We start from the raw sequence: 15,737 nt of genomic DNA on the forward strand, positions 1-15,737 counted from the left end.
CGTATGGTACAGTCACTAAAATCAATAGATTTTTTTTTCTTAGAGACTCAATATTAGCGATGGGGCAGGCAATTGTTAATTATAATTATAATAATAATATTTAGCAATATCTAATCATTTATTTCTCTTACTAATTTAAATTTGCTGTCATATACAGTATATATGAGTGTGTTTGATATATATATATATATATATATATATATATATATATATATATATATATATATATATATATATATGCATACATATATATTATATATTATAGAAACAGAATAAAACAAGTGTATTCCTTATGCCGCTACCACAAGATCTAAGTTCCCAAATAAGAACATTCATAAAAAAAAATATTTGACACATGGGATAAGACATTAACACAAAGACGTAAAGGAGCACGTTGGGGGTAGGGTTGCCACCTTTCTTGAAAGAAAATAACTGCCATGCTCATTAAAATAAATTTTAATAAACAATTAAACAGCATAACTCGAAAACTAAAGCTGATATGACTGATTTGAAATGCTCATTTGTTTATTGCTAGCATTCATCACACTCAGACGAAGTTTCACTTTGACCAGGGGCGGACTGAGACAAATCAGGGCCCCGGGCAAAAATTAGGGAAGGGCCCCCACTGTTTCACACTGACCCAAATGTAGGCAAATTAACATGGTAGCCTCCCTGCCCCCACCAGCCCACCCAACCTAAATGGCCGGACGTCCAACCTTCAGGTCCAGACCCCACATTCCATAGCCCTCACAGCAACAGACCCCTGACAGGACCCCCCCAAGCAACAAATCCCATTCTGGCTAGGACTCCCACAAAACCCACACTTAACTGCTTAGTTATTGATAGGACAGCTGTCAGCCCCAGCTTAAGTAGCATACCAGGAGCCATGGAGATGCCATTTGTGGGCCCCCCTGACATGCTGGGCCCTCGGTCCAGGTCCTATTTGCCCAGCTGATCAGTCCACCCCTGACTTTGACAGAGGCTTTTTCCCCCATATTTATTATTTATTTTCTACATTGACATGAACGTTGACAATACCGGCCATGTCAGTAAAATAATACAAGCTGGGTGGCATCCCTAGTTAAGGGGGTCAGTACAATGCTTTTTTAATGCTGATACATATATTTAAGCTATAAATACTATGTAAGTGACATATGTTCCTAGTTTGCACTAACATGAATATACAATAAATGATAGCATATTTTAATAAATTAAACAGAGCATTAAAGCTTTACCATACTGTGATCAGTTGAAATAAGAGAATGGCTTTAAAGAGAGCTGAAGGCACAGGAACAAAAACAATAACATTGTAAGTAGTTATTCTGCTACGGTAGTTGTACCCAGCTGTTTAATGTCCCTTTAAGCCTCCTATTTTGCTATACCCAATTAGCAAAACATCCTGTTAGCTCATGTAAAATTAAAAGATCAAATACACTGGCAATTAAAAAGCATTGCTGGAAATAATTTCAGATCCCACATCTGTGCTTCATGTTCACAAGTCAAAATGTTCTATGTATTGCTATTATATTTGTATTAATCAAACTCACTACTTTTCATATGGTCACCAAATGAATATCCTCACGCAGTGCAGTAACGTCTATAGAGAACAATATAGAAAACCTACAAGAGCTAAGGAAATCCATTTGTCAAGTGTGTAAAGATATTATAGCTCTGCATAGTAAACAGATGTTTACAATTTCCGCTATTACTTTGAAAAGAAGTAATAATTCTATTTTCCAAATTTCATGGTGTTAAACAAGCTGTAAACTTGGGGGTGGGGAGAATTGTACTGAAAAATGTATAAAATAGCAGGGTCATGAGATGTATATTGTACATACAGGGACACTATCTAGTTCAAATTTTGTCACGAGTGATCAAAACCACACCAAAAAATGCAGCTTTTGTGCAGTATAAAAGAGCTATTATCAATTGGAATAGCTACTTACAGTTAAACTATGCAGTACAATCCTGTCACTACATAGCAATTATAGCAATTAGCTAATCAGAAGAGTGTGAGGGTGCAATATTGACAATGGGCCCGTCCATCCACATTTATGATTGGTTAATATGTTTTACATGTCAAAGTTCAGTAATAAGCATAGACTGCTTGTGGGATAAAAATGAACCTTTATTCAAAAACATCTGATTTAAGAACAATAATATTATTCCTTCAGACAGCGTGTAACCAATTCTCTCTCACGCCATGGAATCAGCTGATATGTTTTTGCATTCACTGTAGTATTAGCTCATGGTATGTATGGTTATTGTGATTAACAATACAAATTATATTTATTTTTTTCTTACAAATACTAAGAAACATGGTGGACACACAGACCTTAGTGCTACTAATGACCATAAAGAAGCTGAACAAAAAGACTCTTCAATTGCAGTTAAGTCAAATAGATTTTAATGGCTTATGATGTTTTCATTGTTTTTATAGGTTTTATAGGTTTTGGAGGATTTTCTTTTTTTTTATAGGAGTTGTCTCAAAGGGGGCATTAATTTTAGTTTAGTTACCAACAGGAAATCTCTTGTGGTAGTGTCATGAGAGTTGCCAATTTGTGGTTCTCATGTATCTGTGTCACAACATGGGTTAAAGGATTACAAAATAGTGTCCAAAAGCCCCCCTAACAAAACATATATATCTATTAAAAAAGTTTAGCCAAGTAAAATAAACTTACTTTTAGATGAAAACGATCTTTAGTTATGCTTTAAAAATAATTATTTAATTTCCAATATGATTTTGTGTAATCCAGTCCCTAAAAATGGGCTTGTATTACTACTAAATAAACCGTCCAATCTCCATTCAGATTTGTGCATATGATTATCATATGTGATAGTGTCTGGGCGCATGCACATTCGTTTCAATCCCTGCTAGCATGCACACTGTTTATTGTTGAAAGAGATCATGTCAGCGTTAATTGATGGAATTGCGCATTAAATTCATTTTATAATGCAATGCTCGTGATTAATAGGGGAGTTTCAAAGATCATCATACTGCCAGGAATCAGACTGAGACGAGAAGTGCAAAAATAATCACACCTTTATTAATAGCAAAAAATAATAAAAAGTCCACAAGTCAAATAACAAGCCAGGAGTCAAAAACAGAGCTGGTAGTCAGACGAGCCGAGTCAGGAGCCAAAGCGAATAGTCAGACGAGCCGGAATCAGGAACAAGGAAAACAGCAGAGTCAGGAACAAGCCAGGGATCAGGAACCAGGAAGGACGTCAGGCAGCCAGGTAATACACAGGAACTCTCAAAAACAGGTCTGAGACAACGCAAAGGCAAAGCATACTGAACAGAGGCCCTTTAAATAATAAGTGATGACATCACAATTCTGAGACTGCATCCTGTCTCACATGGATGAAGCACACCAGTCTGGCCATAAAAGGAAGTGTAGGAAATGAGCAGCATCCCCCACAATGTGTATTGTATGTATATATTGGGTACTTGTAAAGCGCGGCTATTCACCCCTAAGGGTCTCAAGGCGCTGCTCATTTTATCGACCTCAGAAGGATGAAAGGCTGAGTCGACCTCGCCGGGGATCGAACCTGCAACCCTTGGGTTGCTACAGAGCTCATCCACAGTGCCTTAGCATGCTGAGCTATCTGCACCATAGTCAGGAAGATAGGTGAGTAAAATGGCTGCCAGCAGCACATGGCAAACAACAGGGAAAAAACCCTGACAGTACCCTCCCCTCAATGACCCCTCCCCCGCGGGAGGACAAAAGGCTTATTGGGGAAACGGGCTTGGAAGGCACGGAGGAGGGTGGGAGCATGAACATCAGAGGAGGGAACCCAAGAACGCTCCTCCGGACTGTAGCCCCTCCAGTGAACCAAATACTGTACACGGCCCCTTGACATACGAGAGTCAATAATGCTGCTGACCTCATACTCCTCATGCTTGTCAACAAAGATAGGACGGGGACGAGGCAACACAGTGGTAAACCGATTACAAACCAATGGTTTCAAGAGGGAGACATGAAAAACATTGGAGATGCGCATAGCAGGTGGAAGGTCAAGAGCGTAGGCCACAGGATTAACCCGTCAGAGTATTCGAAAAGGACCAACATAACGGAGAGACAATTTTTTGGAAGGCACACGAAGGTTCAAGTTGCGGGAGGACAGCCAAACTCTCTCACCAACCTGGTAGGAAGGTGCGGGCAGACGCCTACGATCAGCCTGGAACTTTTGGCACTGCATAGAACGATGAAGGCAATCCTGAATCTGCACACACGTGGAACAGAGTTGCCGGAGATGCTCCTCCAAAGCCGGAATACCCTGAGACATGAATGAATTGGGCAACAAGGATGGTTGAAACCCATAATTCCCCATGAACGGGGATAACTTGGAGGAAGCATTAATAGCACTATTATGAGCAAACTCTGCCCAAGGTAACAGTTCAGACCAATTATTGTGGTGATCTGAGACATAGAAATGGAGGAACTGTTCCAGAGCTTGATTAGACCGTTCCGCAGCCCCATTGGATTGAGGGTGATATGCCGAGGAGAAGGAAAGCTGGATCCCCATTTGAGCACAAAAGGAACGCCAAAATCTGGAGACAAACTGGTTACCCCGGTCCAACACTATCTCCTTGGGTAGCCCATGTAAACGGAAGACCTCCCGGGAAAAATCAAAGCAAGCTCCTGAGCGGTAGGCAGCTTCATCAAGGGAATGCAATGTGACATTTTAGAAAAACGGTCAACCACCATAAGGATAACAGTATTGCCATTGGAAACAGGGAGCTTGACAATGATGTCCATGGAAAGATGTGTCCAAGGACGCTCACCATTAGCAATAGGTTGAAGAAGACCCACAGGAAGAAGCAGAGGAGTCTTATTCTGTGCACAAACTGAGAAGGAAGCAACATACGCAGCAATATCAGAACGAAGACCTGGCCACCAGAATTGTCGAGTGACAGACCAAATCATTTGGTTCTTGTCTGGGTGACCTGCGGCTTTAGGATAGTGGTAAGTGTGCAAAAGTTTAGTTCGAAGATTCTCAGGAACAAAACACTTACCACTAGGTTTTTCAGGAGGTTCATTGGTTTGTGCAGCCAGGATCTCCTCCCCCAAGGGAGAAGTCAAATTAGTACGTATGGTAGCCAAAATATGGTCAGGAGGTATAACAGGAGTAGGTACAGACTCCTCCTTGGACAGAGGCGAAAATTGTCGAGAGAGGGCATCAGCCCTAACATTCTTACTACCAGGCAGGTAGGAGACCACATAATTAAACCGAGACAAAAATAGCGCCCATCTGGCCTGTCAGGGCGACAAACATTTTGCTTCAGATAGATAAGGTAAATTCTTGTGGTCAGTAAGAATGAGCACTGGCACGCTAGTACCCTCGAGAAGATGCCTCCATTCCTTGAGTGCCAAAATTATGGCCAGTAATTCCTTGTCGCCAATTTCATAATTGCACTCCGCTGGAGACAATTTTTTAGGGAAGAAACCACACGAATGCAAGCAACCGTCAGGAGTAGGACGCTGAGACAAGAGGGCACCTACTCCAGTCTCAGACGCATCGACCTCAAGAACGAAAGGCAGGACAGGGTTAGGATGAGCAAGAACTGGAGCGGCAGCAAAGGCAGTCTTAAGACTAACAAAGGCCTTAATGGCAGTAGGTGACCAATGGAGTGGATCATTCTCTTTACGGGTCATGTCTGTGATAGGTTTGACCAAGGAAGAAAAGTTTTTAATAAACTTTCTATAGTAATTGGCGAACCCCAAAAAATGTTGAATAGACCGAAAAACAACTGGGCGAGGCCACTGCAGAACTGCAGATAACATGTCAGGATTCATGGAGAACCCTGCAACGGAGATAACATAACCTAGGAAGGTTACTTAAGTCTGATGGAACTCACATTTCTTGAGTTTACAAAACAGGCCGTTCTCACGTAGTCTCTGAAGAACCTGTGTAACATCAGAACGATGAGCCTCAAGTGTGGGTGTGTGTATGAGGTTGTCGTCTAAGTACACCACAATACACTGTTGCAACATATCTCGTAGGACATCATTAATAAATTCCTGAAAAACAGCAGGAGCATTACACAGGCCAAAGGGCATTACAAGATACTCATAATGCCTGCTCCTTGTGTTAAATGCTGTTTTCCAATCGTGACCCTCCTTAATCCTAACGAGATTGTACGCTCCTCTCAAATCAAGTTTAGTAAAGACCGTAGCTCCCTTGAGGCGGTCAAAGAGTTCCGTAATGAGCGGAATAATGTAAGCATTCTTAATGGTAAGACGATTAAGACCCCTCTAATCGATACATGGTCTTAACTCACCACCCTTTTTCTTCACAAAGAAGAAGCCAGCCCCTGCAGGAGAGCAGGATTTGCGGATGATTCCCTGCGACAGAGCATCGACAACATACTCCTCCATAGCACAATTCTCTGCAACAGACAGAGGATACACCCGGCCCCAAAGAGGAATGGCTCCGGGTTGCAGGTCTATGGCACAATCATAAGACCGGTGAGGAGGCAACATACCGGCGCGCACCTTGTCAAACACGTCTAGGAACTCTCGGTACTCCTCTGGCAATTGAGATACCGAAGAAGTGCACAAGACTTTAACTGGTTTCCGAAGACAAGTGGAAATACATTGCGGGGACCACGACAAAATTTCGGACCTGCGCCAGTCGAGACTGGGATTGTGCTTTTAGAGCCAGGGATAACCCAGAACAACCAGAAAATGCGGAGAGTTTATCACCTGGAACTGGAGGGTTTCAAAATGGAGAGCCCCAACAGCCATGGACAACGGAGCAGTTTCGTGAGTAACGAGTGCGGGCTGAAGGGGCCTGCCATCAATGGCCTCAATAGCCAGCGGAATGGAAAAAGGTAAAACAGGAATAAATAGCCCGCAGCACCGGAGTCAACCCAGGAAAGGACAACTGTGACAAAAGGTTTCTCCTTAAGCGGTTCCGGGGATGAGGATAGGACCTTAGGACCTTAGGTGTGAGCGTTTCCCGGCCGTGTAGGACAAGACTTCAAAAGGTGGCCCTGTAACCCACAATAGAGGCAGAGCCCCTCCCTCCTCCTAAAGGCCTTCTCCGCCGCGGAGAGATGCGTGAATCCCAACTGCATTGGCTCAGCAGTACCTGGTGAATTGGGACCAGGAGGCATGGGAGGAGAGGGAGGCATGGGTGGGAACGAACACATAGGAGACAATGGAACAGGAGGCTTCCGCAAGCGTTCCTTGAAAGAGGGCCTCTCTCTGAGTCTGATGCCAATTAGGATAAAAAATGGCACCAATGCCTCGAGATCCTCTGGTAAATCTCTGGCAGCAACTTTGTCTTTAATCGCATCAGAGAGCCCATGAAAGAAAGCGTCAACAAGAGCTTCATTGTTCCAACCTACCTCTGCGGCAAGCGTACGGAACTCAATAGCATACTGAGCAACAGATCATGTACCTTGCTGAATGGACATGAGTCGTTTAGCAGCAGAGAAGGAGCGAGCCGGAGCATCAAATACCCTTCGAAAGGAGGCCAAAAATTCAGGGTAATTTGAAATCACAGGTTTATTAGTCTCCCACAAGGGATTAGCCCAGGCAAGGGATTAGCCCAGGCAAGAGCTGTGTCAGAGAGTAACGAGATTAGAAATCCCACCTTAGCTCTGGCAGAGGGAAATGCCTGAGGTAACATCTCAAAGTAAATGCCCACCTGGTTCAAAAAGCCTCTGCACTGAATAGGCCTCCATATCGCTGAGGTAGAGGTGCAGAACCGGACATGCTCCTGGTAGGCATAGGTGCAGCAGCGGAGACAGTAGCAGCTATAACTTGCGGCACACTTTGGTCCAAATGTGCAGTGCGAGTCAGCAGGGTTTGCAGGGCTAGTGCAAATTCATCCAAGCGGTGATCCTGTTCATCCATCTGGAAACGATGGCAGGTAAAGGTGGATTATTAGCACCATCAGGATTCATGGCCTTTGCGTAATGTCAGGGTGCCAGGAATCAGACTGAGACGAGAAGTGCAAAAATAATCACACCTTTATTAATAGCAAAAAATTATAAAAAGTCCACAAGTCAAATAACAAGCCAGGAGTCAAAACTAGAGCTGGTAGTCAGACGAGCCGAGTCAGGAGCCAAAGTGAATAGTCAGACGAGCCGGAATCAGGAACAAGGAAAACAGCAGAGTCAGGAACAAGCCAGGGATCAGGAACCAGGAAGGACGTCAGGCAGCCAGGTAATACACAGGAACTCTCACAAACAGGTCTGAGACAACGCAAAGGCAAAGCATACTGAACAGAGGACCTTTAAATAATAAGTGATGACATCACAATTCTGAGACTGCATCCTGTCTCACATGGATGAAGCACACCAGTCTGGCCATAAAAGGAAGTGTAGGAAATGAGCAGCATCCCCCACAATGCACCATAGTCAGGAAGAGAGGTGAGTAAAATGGCTGCCAGCAGCACATGGCAGACAACAGGGAAAAAACCCTGACACATACTTACCTATAGCTGCGCCGCTCCGTAATGTGCTCTGCTGCTGTGTGAATGTTGAAACAGGGGGACGGTGATGTCAGCTTCTACATCAATGAAAGTGTTGCGCATGCGCATAACGGATACCACCCAGTGGAACATTCCTACCCCGGTAAACCCCCCTGATAGGACTTGTATAATGAGTCACACTGGGGATTGGAAATTAAGATAAAGCGAAAATGACTGCTCTCAGGTATCTGACCCTCTGCTTGTCTCCTGGCTATTCTCTCAGTACCAGCCTATCTCTGTTTCCTGTGGCATCATCTTGCTTTTCTGGCATCCTGTTCCTGTTACCTAGTCCTGCAGAGGATGACTGTCAAGCGCTGGTATCCTTTTTCAGTGCCTAGCCCTACAGTGGGTGCTTGCCAAGTTCCTGTATCAAGCGCATGTACTCAAACACTGTAAGAGATATTTGCCAAGAACCAGTCACCTGATTCTGCATCCAAACTCTGCAGAGAGTCTCTGCCACATTCCAGTATCCTGCACTTGTGCTAATCTCTGTAGAGGGTTTCTGTCAATTGCCTGTCTCCAGCTACTTTGTCCAAGCTCTGGAAAGAGCCTCTGCTATGTTCCAATACCTTCACCCGTGCTAAGCTCTGTAGAGGGTTTCTGTCAATTGCCTGTCTCCAGCTACTGTGTCCAAGCTCTGCAGAAAGTATCTGCCAAGTTCCTGTATTCAGTACCTGTACCAGCTCCGAATAGGGTAACTGACAAGGGCCAGTCTCCTGCTACTGCACCCAAGCTCTACAGAGGATATCTGCCAAGTGCCAGTATTCTTGTGTCCAGCTCTTGAGCCCAAGCCCTGCAGTGGGCCCTGGCAAGTATCTGTGTCCTGTTCAAGTCTCGGCAGTAGAGTGGGCATCTCTTGTCTTGGGCTTAGAGTGGGAATCTCTTGTTTTTGCCCTAAAGTTGGCATCTCCTGTCTTGGGTTATAGCAAGTCATATACACACTGGGAAGGTCAACAGCTCCAATGTAGATATTAGATATTCTAATTGTATTATATACAGGGAGTGCATAATTATTAGGCAAGTTGTATTTTTGAGGATTAATTTTATTATTGAACAACAACCATGTTCTCAATGAACCCAAAAAACTCATTAATATCAAAGCTGAATATTTTTGGAAGTAGTTTTTAGTTTGTTTTTAGTTTTAGCTATTTTAGGGGGATATCTGTGTGTGCAGGTGACTATTACTGTGCATAATTATTAGGCAACTTAACAAAAAACAAATATATACCCATTTCAATTATTTATTTTTACCAGTGAAACCAATATAACATCTCAACATTCACAAATATACATTTCTGACATTCAAAAACAAAACAAAAACAAATCAGTGACCAATATAGCCACCTTTCTTTGCAAGGACACTCAAAAGCCTGCCATCCGGGGGGCGTGTCTAGCCGACGCCATGACAAGTCGCACTTTTCAGCAGCTCTGGATCTAGTATAAACTTTTTATTCAAATCTACCTGAATCCTAACAAACTACTGATATCCAACACTTATATTTGATCCCTAACAACGACAAGAACTGCGAGCCATAAGTATAACTTCATTCCAGTGTTTTTCTGAAGCTTAGAACTACTTCGTCACAAGAAGCGGCGCCGGCCTTCAACTACTCATATTGCTAACGCCTCACCAGATAGTAGAGTACGATACGATCATCATACTGCTAGTTCAATATGGAGCACCCAGATATTCATACCATGCTGATGGACCTATTTAATAAGGCAGACAACCATTTTCATGAGCTTACCACCATTGTTAGAGGTATACCAGAATGGGACCACACCGCCTATCTATCTAATGAGGACTCAGACTACATGGAGCTAACGGAACATGTGTCCCCAGTGCAGCTGTATTTACAACCACAGAGAGAGGAGTCCGATAATGTCCCGGTCCACCACCCGAGAATTGGAAATGCGGGCGATCCTGTATGCAGTCTCACTAGCGCACCATTCTACTGCTGTGAGTATACTCTGCAACACCTACCTGTGAGTGCCGCCTTGCCGATCCCGAAGCTCTGGGTACTAGCCACGCGCCCTCAGCCTACCCAACGGTGGTCAGTCCCTCCTTTGTGCTCCGGAGAGAAACAAGCCTTTGTTCAATTGCCTCCGGCCTCTGGCGGGGGAGATGCGACCGGCTCCGCTGGTCGGAGATCGGAGTCTATTCATTTTCAGCTTACTTGGCTGCTGACATATGACGTGATCCACTTAGCTATGAGAGCTTTACACCAGCACACTTTGGAAGTTGGACCTGTCATGTTGGATTATAATAGATTACAGTGGTACTGTTTGTGCATCGGAGTGGGCTGAATCTTAAAGACGCTGAAACTGTCTGCCTCTCATTCAAGTTTAATGATTTTTTCTTTTTTTTTCTGCATAGGTTAAGAAGAGCATGTTATATTACACTGCACTAGGAATTAGTTCTAAATGTTGTTTTTATGTGTTTTTGATTGATCTACTCCTCAACTCTCATATTATAATTCTTCTTTGTTGTGTTGTGTAATTGACCCCACAGAGCTCCTACATAGCGGGACATTAGTTATACCCAGATGAGTTTCCTGTGCATTACAAGTGGTCTTGAGGCTGTGTGTTAATACTGAGTAATCTATACTGTATATATCTTGTCTAGGTGAGGCATCTAAGTAGACTGTGCTACTACTCTCAAGCTTCTAAGCCTTAAACTTGTGGTCCTCTTGTATATTTCCCTTTTTTTGTCATTGATGGCTGCCCTTTCATAATTAGAACCTTCTCTATTAACCAAATAAGTGCGGCTCTTACATATATTTATATTTTAATTCCACCAAATCTACAGATGTCTTTCTCTTATATTTAGCTCCCCCCCTTATGTTTTATACATTACGGCCCAAAAGTGATTTAGACAAGTATCCAACCTGCTTGCCCCTTCCCAATCTAGAAGTGGGTGGGACTGAGAGTGGCCTAGGTACTATGGGGGACACACTGGTTAAAAGAGTTCAATACCAAGGTTTCATACTTATATATCTTGCATGCATGCGTCTGTTGGAAGGGAAGTGATTATATGGTCATTATGCTGTTCAGGGTAATTAGCAAGTAGCAGAGCATGATACTGCAACTTCTGTGATCAATCTATTGGTTATGAACCTGTTATCCTTCATACACCCTAACTACAAATACTATATCCAGATATGTAGTATATTATATTGGCCCTATATTTAATTTATATTGACACATGAGCTCGTATTAGCCTAAAGTCTACATTTAAAGGACCAAGTTTAACCTTTTAGAACTGCATAATACTCAGCTCAGAGACTATATGAAAATTTTCATAGGACATCATATAGAATGTGTTTGTTCAATATATTTCTGAATATGGTCTCTATCTCCATGATATCACCACTGTCTGAGGTTTATACTGTCTGATGTATTTGGTCGTTATGAGAGAACTCCTTGGACATAGAACTGCTATATCTGATATTAAATACCATATCCATCTGTTGAATGTGGAGTAGTAGATTAATGAGATATTAAATTTAAGCCTTCCTCATGCACTGCAAGCTATTATTATTAGCCCCTATAGAATTTTTTAAAGTATGTTGGATAATACTTTTGGTGATTGCTAATTAATAGGTAAGGTACTCCTTTATATAGGCTAACTGTAAAATATCTAGTATACCTGTCTACAGCTTAGTCATTATATTTCTCATCTTTTGGTACCTCCTACCACCTCTCAAAAGTATTCCCAATAAGCCTCAGAGGTCTCCTTATTTTAGCTCTGTATGCTCTCACATTTGTTTTGTACACTATTCATTATTAGCTTCAGAACATGACCTGATGCAAATATCCTAGAATATGCAGTTCCAGCCCAGTCCTTATACTCCTTAACTCTCTTTATGGCTCCCCTAGTAGATCACCTTCCAAGACCTTATAACTAGAACCATTCAACCTTATACAGGCCCTATATATTCCTTTATGGCCGGACTTATTTACATTCTAAGATGTTCTCAGATGTTCATAAACCCTGACCCAGCATTGATCATTGTATTTTTCCTTTAGATCCTTAGAACCCTAAGTTGAAATTCACAGGACACGCCCCCCCCATTTGTCCAATATTATATAAGTGGCTCTTGTCCACTGCATACCCCCCCCCCCTGATATTTTACACAATGATAATCCTAAGCAACTAACATTAGATATAGCGATTACGATATACTTGGTCCTAGAGTGACCAACATAGTAGTTGCTTGGCATTTATATACTAAAAGAAAAATGAGGTTTCATTTATGACCGTCTAGTTCTTCAGTTGTTCTCTCTTCTAATTTAGATATTTAATGTTATAAAGAATAGATGGGCTTACACTTATCATACACAGGTAAATATTCTCTCTTTATTGCTCTATAAGTAATTGAGATATATGGAGCTCCTGAACCATATTTGTGAAGTTATATACTGGTTAATTATTATTCAGCCTAGATCTCTTCAGGTCTTTAATCCTCTGGTTCACTATATAGTAACTTGCAAAAATACATTTACCTGTATGTATTAATGTTTTTATATGAGAAGTCATTGTATATTACTTTATTATATGTCTGACAAACTCAGTTTTTTCCTCAATGTTGTTTCACATAACCTCAATAAAAAACTATTATTGAAAAAAAAAAGCCTGCCATCCATGGATTCTGTCAGTGTTTTGATCTGTTCACCATCAACATTGCGTGCAGCAGCAACCACAGCCTCCCAGACACTGTTCAGAGAGGTGTACTGTTTTCCCTCCTTGTAAATCTCACATTTGATGATGGACCACAGGTTCTCAATGGGGTTCAGATCAGGTGAACAAGGAGGCCATGTCATTAGATTTTCTTCTTTTATACCCTTTCTTGCCAGCCACGCTGTGGAGTACTTGGACACGTGTGATGGAGCATTGTCCTGCATGAAAATCATGTTTTTCTTGAAGGATGCAGATTTCTTCCTGTACCACTGCTTGAAGAAGGTGTCTTCCAGAAACTGGCAGTAGGACTGGGAGTTGAGCTTTACTCCATCCTCAACCTGAAAAGGCCCCACAAGCTCATCTTTGATGATACCAGCCCAAACCAGTACTCCACCTCCACCTTGCTGGCATCTAAGTCGGACTGGAGCTCTCTGCCCTTTACCAATCCAGCCACGGGCCCATCCATCTGGCCCATCAAGACTCACTCTCATTTCATCAGTCCATAAAACCTTAGAAAAATCAGTCTTGAGATATTTCTTGGCCCAGTCTTGACGTTTCAGCTTGTGTGTCTTGTTCAGTGGTGGTCGTCTTTCAGCCTTTCTTACCTTGGCCATGTCTCTGAGTATTGCACACCTTGTGCTTTTGGGCACTCCAGTGATGTTGCAGCTCTGAAATATGGCCAAACTGGTGGCAAGTGGCATCTTGGCAGCTGCACGCTTGACTTTTCTCAGTTCATGGGCAGTTATTTTGCGCCTTGGTTTTTCCACACGCTTCTTGCGACCCTGTTGACTATTTTGAATGAAACGATTGATTGTTCGATGATCACGCTTCAGAAGCTTTGCATTTTTAAGAGTGCTGCATCCCTCTGCAAGATATCTCACTATTTTTGACTTTTCTGAGCCTGTCAAGTCCTTCTTTTGACCCATTTTGCCAAAGGAAAGGAAGTTGCCTAATAATTATGCACACCTGATATAGGGTGTTGATGTCATTAGACCACACCCCTTCTCATTACAGAGATGCACATCACCTAATATGCTTAATTGGTAGTAGGCTTTCGAGCCTATACAGCTTGGAGTAAGACAACATGCATAAAGAGGATGATGTGGTCAAAATACTCATTTGCCTAATAATTCTGCACTCCCTGTATACATATATATCTTCTACCGAATAATGCACAAATAGTAAGTCCAACCCTCGTGTGGGGTGCCTAAGCCCAGTAGCAGCTAGTAAGTGATGTAAACCAGTCTGGTCATAAAGTGTGGTTTGCAGTAAAAAGGCAGGTAGCCCCCACAGTCCGGTCCCAACAATGGTGATCAATGATCCAACCTTGGTCCCTGGGTGATTCCCTTCTGGCTGTGGAGCGGCTGTATTCCATGAAAAATATTTCTTCCTTGAATTCAGGATGCCACTTCCAGGCGTGTAGTCGTCTATGCAAACACACACCCTCTTTCAGACGTCATCAATTGCTGCTACGTAATAAATCCAAACCTTGGTCTGGCACTCCTGGCAACCAACCGTGGGATAAGGGAGGAGGGCGCATCGATTTCCTTGCTCGTAGTGTCCGTGCTCGCTTAAAAAAGGGTCCCATATGATTTGAACAAGAAGAATTAACAGGTGTCATGTAGCTTTATTAAAAAAAAAACACACTGCTACAATAGCAATATAAAAGGCTTAAAGGGACAGTCTAGGCCAAAATAAACTTTCATGATTCAGATAGAGCATGTAATTTTAAACAATTTTCCAATTTACTTTTATCACCAATTTTGCTTTGTTCTCTTGGCATTCATAGTTGAAAGCTTAACCTAGGAGGTTCATATGCTAATTTCTTAGACCTTGAAGCCCACCTCTTTCAGATTGCATTTTAACAGTTTTTCACCACTAGAGGGTGTTAGTTCACATATTTCATATAGATAACACTGTGCTCGTGCACGTGAAGTAATCTGGGAGCAGGCACTGATTGGCTAGACTGCAAGTCTGTCAAAAGAACTGAAAAAAGGGGCAGTTTGCAGAGGCTTAGATACAAGATAATCACAGAGGTTAAAAGTATATTATTATAACTGTGTTGGTTATGCAAAACTGGGAAATGGGTAATAAAGGGATTATCTATCTTTTAAAACAATAACAATTCTGGTGTAGACTGTCCCTTAAAGTCATAAGCTCAAGCATATTGTGCAAATATGCAAAATACACAAACTGTCAGCAAGCATATTCGATATCCAATGGGAGCAAGGATAAACAGCTGATGCATTTCGGCTCTCCTGTCTTGGCCCTAGAGTGGGCTTCTCCTGTCTCAGCCCTAGTGTGTGCACCTCTTCCTAGCCCAGTGTGGGCTCACAGTTTAACCCAGGCATGGGCCATCCTCCAATCCAGCCTGGGCTTTGTCCAACCCAGCTGGGGTTTACAGAATGTAGGGTACAATCCCTGTTTAAAGTCTCCAGTTCCAGTATAATAAACTTGCTTTCTTGTCTGTTACTCAATCATGTCTAAAAGGGGTAATTCCATAATGAAGCACATACCTTTGGCTCTTTACAGTACTCTAGACAGTTCTAAGCCTGCAACCACCTTGCATA

The sequence above is a fragment of the Bombina bombina genome, chromosome 3 (genome assembly GCF_027579735.1).
Source record: "Bombina bombina isolate aBomBom1 chromosome 3, aBomBom1.pri, whole genome shotgun sequence".
Lineage (NCBI taxonomy): Eukaryota > Metazoa > Chordata > Amphibia > Anura > Bombinatoridae > Bombina > Bombina bombina.